Consider the following 5,596-nt stretch of genomic DNA (forward strand, 5'->3'; position numbering starts at 1 on the left):
AGTATAATGATTTGAAATTTCTCATAATTTAAAATATAAGTAATACAAAGGGATAAAGATTAATTCAATTCTACAAACTTTTAGTATGGGCAGGTGTGTGTGTGTGTGTGTGTGTGTTTGTGTGTGTGTGTTTTCAGTGACCAATGATTCTGAAGGGCAAATTCTGCTTGATCCCAGAACTCAGTGAAAAGGAAAAAAAAATGACTCAATTGTTTCTCTCACTCTGCTGACAGATGAGTGAGGAAGAAGGGCCATCCTGATCAGTGCTGAGTCCAGCTGAGTTGATGGGTAGATTTACCTTGGAGAAAGACTAAGAAGAAAATGAAGTATAAAAGATTGTTACTTTGAAGGGACTGAGTGGGAGGAGTGTTTTTACTGGGGGATAATTATAGGTATGACAGTAGAGAGAATAAGTCAAACCAAGTTAAAGGGTTTTTAAATGTTTCTGCTAAATGCATTCCCGCATTATCTTTTTCTTTTTGGTAAAAGGCTGTTAGAAATATGTAAGTTACTTGCAATTACTTTAAATGTTGAGATGAAATTTCTTTGAATCTGACATGGTGTTGACACAAAACATTGTTGTCAGAGTCATAATTATACCTGTATATATGACTTCAGAAAAATTAAATTTAGCACAATGTATTTGAGCAAAGAAAGACACATGAATCAGGCAGCTCACATGCCTGAAAGTTTCAGAGAGATGGGGTCAGACAGCTAAGTGCTTGGCTTGGTACAGTGGAGTAGCTGATTGCCTGAAAATCAAACATTTCTTTCAAAAATATATTCTTAAGGAAGGCTGTGACTTGTTTTATAGAAAGTCAAAATGTGCAGGCATTCTTCTCCTTATTTTACACACATGCAGTCACACACACACACACTCACACATACTCACACTCACACACACACACACACACAGGCAGGCAGGCATACCATACATCTATCCATTAGGTTTTTTTGTTTGTTTGTTTTTATAATTATATTTATGTAAAAGTAGAGGTGTACATTTAACACAGTTTAGTGTCGAGTTCTTTAACCTTTGCCTTTTCCAGGTTGGCAATGCGAGCCACAGAGGTTGCCTCCCCAGTGTTAGCGAATCTCATCATATCTGTCTTTGTAATTGGTGCTAACAGCTTCCACCATTAGCCAGAGCGCCCTTGTCTTCCGAGTTAACCTGTGAAAAGGCAACAGTGGTGTAAGTCTTCCTGTACACCAGCAGCCCCAGCGTGGCCTTTCCCTTGATGATGCCGAAGGGAACCTCTATCTTTCGACACAGAGCAGGTAGGAAAACCACCCGCTCAGTGGGGTCTACATCATGGGCAGTCACCACCAGCTGAGCCTTCTTATTCTCCACGAAGGCTCCGAGTTGGGACATCCCCTTTCCCAGCAGCTTTCTTCTCAGCATGGGCCGGTAGCCTCTGCTTCTCCTGCTTTGTCTGTGGCCTGTACCTGTGGGCAGGCTTACACAGCCGGGTAGCCGTTTGCCAGTGCAGGACTCTGGTGAACTAACTGGTTATTGGCAGGAGCTACTTTGAGTTGGTTATAGAGGATGGCCCTTTGCCGCTGCAGCCTAATGTAGCGGGACCATTTGAGAAGCATGTGAGATCTCTTTTGGGCTGTATATCCTGCCCAACGCCAAAGTTCTTGGGCCTTTTCTCAAACAGGATTAACCACCTTTTTGGCCTCCTGTTTCTTCAAGATGGCGGGGTTGGGGCCACCTTCTTCCACTTGGCCTTCTTTCCTTACGGCATTTTGCTGGGCTACAGGAGAGAGTATCCATTAGATTTTACAATTATATTAAAGATTGGGGGACGTAATTAAAAAATATGAGATAATTGTAAGTATTTTATTTTGTTGTTAATTTGCCCTCAGTTAAAAACAAAACAAAACAAAACTTGCCCACACCAAAAAGAGATACCTTAAAAACTTGAATATGTAACTGCCTGTAGTTTTATCATCAGAGAAAGTGTCCTGTTGTCTTGGCTAGGGTCAGGATAAGTATAGTGTTAATTACTTAAATGTACTCACTGGGTGTCTTCAGTGCAGAGATCAGTGCCCTAGGCCACCATAGTTTGAAGTCACCAGACACATGTTGCATTCAAATAATTCTAGTTTTTATCTTATGTAGACATTCTTCTCAGTACAGCTGGAACTGAGATATAGGTAGCTAGATCTTCAGAACGAGTTGGCTGTGTCATCTCAACTCCCTGTCTGTGAGCTATTCCACAAGAACTAGCTCATTAGAGTTCTTTGTCCTGCATTAGTGCTGGTAAGATAACTTAAGCAATGCCTCAGACACAGATTCATGTTGTGTGCTGACAAAAACCTCATTGCTGTTTTCCAGGGACCATAGGCCACATACGTGGTTCATGAAGGCTTGTCTGAGAAGCTTCCTGGCAATTGGTTGTGTGACCCATTTTGGTAACATGCACACTTGAACATATAAGGCATGCTATATTTTCCTAAGAAATCAGTGATACTGACTTTATAAAATATTTTCCAGCTTTGTATTTTCCTCAGCAGAGGGTAAAACCTTTGAAGGCAGTTATCCCTTCTTCATTTTTTTCCGTATTTAGTACCTAGCTAAGTTCCAGCATAGAGTATGCACTTAATATTTTTTTACAAACATATACCTTAATATGACTGATTATCAGCCACATTTAAACATATACACAAGGACGAGTATAGATAGATTTTGGAAAATCCCCTCTTTAGGATTATACTCTACACACGCTATTTTAATAGTCAAATAACTATATTTATAGACTCTGAAGTGGAAGTTTCTGGTTTTTTTGAAGACTCAGTTTTGTCATGTGATGTTTTGCTGCAAGCTAAGCATGTGATGTTTTGTTGGAGGTTGGCTTGTGAGAGGGCACGTGATGTTTTGCGGCGAGCTCTCTCATTCAAGGGGCCTGACTTCGGCCAGTTGAGAACATCCGTGGATGGACTCTGAGGAGAGGAGATATGAAGAGGCCCACACACAGTGAGGCTTTGCTTTTTGGATGAACATCGTTGTGCTGATTTTTGTGCTTGACTTTACAGAGAGAAACATTCCAGCGAACTTCTTGGGGAAGTCTAACTGACTACTGTAGCTTTTGCTGATTTGCCATGCTGCTTGGTGTTGGCCTTTGGACTGGACTGCTGGTGTCCTGTCGACTGAATTTGGCAATCCCCTAATGACCCCTTGACACTAATCAGCAGGAAGATCTGCAGCCCTTTTCCCTACTAATCTCCTACCTAAGGTGTGTGTGGGGGGATTGGAAGGGAGGCAAAGGGCTTAAGATCCCTAAATAAAGAAGCTTTGGTGAAAACATCTAAGCCTACAAAAGTCCAGTCCAGTTTTTCACCCTGTGAAGTTGTGTGAGTGTGATGTGGCTGCATCTTATTTAACTGTGTATTAGGCTGGCGCTGGGCTCTGTTTGTAGAATACCTGCTTGCCTAACATGCATGACTCTCTGGGTTCCATGACTGCAACCACATAAACTGGGCATGGTCATGGTGCACACTTGTAATCCTAGCACGTGGGAGGTAGAGACAGGACAATTAGTTTAAGGTCACCCTCAAGTACATACAGAGTTTAAAGCCAGCCTGAGTTACATAGATAGAAGGCACATACACACATACATACATACATACATACACACACATACACACACACACATAAATACACACACACATACACACACATACATACATACATACACACACACACACACACACACACACACACACACACACGGGTTAACCTTTGTGCTCTGTTCTTTCAAAGCATAACATACAACATGGCAGGACTGGGTGCATATAACCCAGTGTTGCTGAGGGAAGAAGCCTGTCTATCTAAACAAATCTCATATCTATTCTGGTGACATTTCCTACTGGGTTAAAGTTTACCCTACCATAAAAACAACTCTTCAGAATGAATGCGCTGTGGGCTCAAAGGAGCACAGGAATTGGCATTTTCTCTCCCTCATAAACCAGATTGAAACAGACAGGGAGGAAAGGTAAATACCTGTGGCCTCCTTTAAACCGGCCTCCGTGAAGTCATTTGGAATGAAATGAGGCTTACAGCAGAGTCCTCTGGGAGACCCTCAGGTTTCCTCTCCTCAGATGACATAGACCTGGCTTACCCTGTCAGCAACTCCTCTGTGCCCTTAGGGGTAGGGGGTGGGGAGGGTGGGGCAACTAATCAGCCTAGATACAAACAATGGTCTCCAGCAAGTGAATCTTTTTTGTTACAACTGCTGAGTGACGTTTCCTCAGTTTCAGCTACTGTCTCTGCCTCTGGGGATGGGGTAACTGGTGACATCAATACCACAATAAGGAGACTTTCCTGGCTGCAATAGGTGCTTGATGCTCACTCAAAAGGAAACACTGTCAAAGAATTTGTCCTTCTCAGGGTGTGTGAGAAACACAGTGCGGAGAGAAGAATCAACCCTGGCTGCTCTAACCTTTGTGGGTGACCTCTACCGCTGTGCTTGCGGGTGACAGCCTAAAATGTGGCCATTTCCGAGTGGCCCTTCACAGGAGACTCACGTCGGTCGATGTATTGGGTTGTTTTACTCATGCGCAGTTATCTTTCTTTTGCTTGACTTCATCATCACTTTAAAATTGCATTTGTATATTTCACACATAGTTTATTTGGTGTAATAATAGACACCAAATGTAATGTTAGTAGTCCCTTAAACTTATCCCTAAAAATATCTAAAAAAAAAAAGTGTTAATTATCTGCTGTTTTAATCTACTGTTTTCATTCACTACAATATTCAGGAATTAAAAAAAAAGATATATTTTTATTTTTACTTATACGTATGTGTGTATTTCTGTGGGAGTGTATGGCACCAGTGTAAAGATACCCAGAGAAGCCATGGAGCAGGGGCGTCACATCTCCTGGACCTGGAGTTGATGGTGGCTGTTAGGAATTGAACTGTGGCCCCCTGCAAGAGCAGCAAATGCTCTTTACCACTGAGCCATTGCTTTAACACTGCCCCCCCGCCCCCGGGTAAAGTTTTCATTCTAGAAGAAATATTACACATGTAGTGGGGTTCAGTAAAAAAATAAAATTTTAAGAAAATTTAAGAATTTTTTAAGAAAAAAAATTAAGGAGAATTTTAGGGAAAAAAAAGGCAATTTCAGTGAGAGAAAAAAAAATCCCTGTGTTGGGATCAAAGAGGACTGGGAGAAGCAGTGTGATGTGCCTGCCTCAGGCTGCAGCTATAGAAGTCCTGGCTACAGGAGGGATCTCTAATTCTGAGGTTTAGCATAGAGGGAAAGTGGATCTTCAGATACAAGTGAAAAGTGTTTCTGATGAATAATTACATGAAGTTCTCATTTGCACATCACATCTCACTTACCAAAAATCATTACAGTTTGAGATGTTAGTGTTCATTAGCTGGGAACCCATTGGAGTTGGGCCTGAACAGGAGCAGAATGCAATGACAGTTGGAAGGAAAAGGTACAAGTAGGGCTTCTTGATTAAGGGGCTCAGGCAGAATCACCGGTCTCCAGGGTTTCCTCATCTGTCACTCCAGCTCCCTTTCCTGTCACACAGCCACACTATTCTCTGCCTCCTTTTTGGGTTATCCTGTAACAGTTGTGGAGT

At 42.0% G+C, this 5,596-nt stretch overlaps 1 pseudogene; it reads right to left on the reverse strand.

Annotated features, from left to right (window-relative positions):
- Nucleotides 1–1,004: 1,004 nt before the first annotated feature.
- LOC110558784 (large ribosomal subunit protein eL8-like) lies at nucleotides 1,005–1,748 on the reverse strand (annotated as a pseudogene).
- Nucleotides 1,749–5,596: the final 3,848 nt, after the last annotated feature.

Source organism: Meriones unguiculatus, chromosome 2 (assembly GCF_030254825.1).
Source record: "Meriones unguiculatus strain TT.TT164.6M chromosome 2, Bangor_MerUng_6.1, whole genome shotgun sequence".
NCBI classification, from domain to species: Eukaryota; Metazoa; Chordata; class Mammalia; order Rodentia; family Muridae; genus Meriones; species Meriones unguiculatus.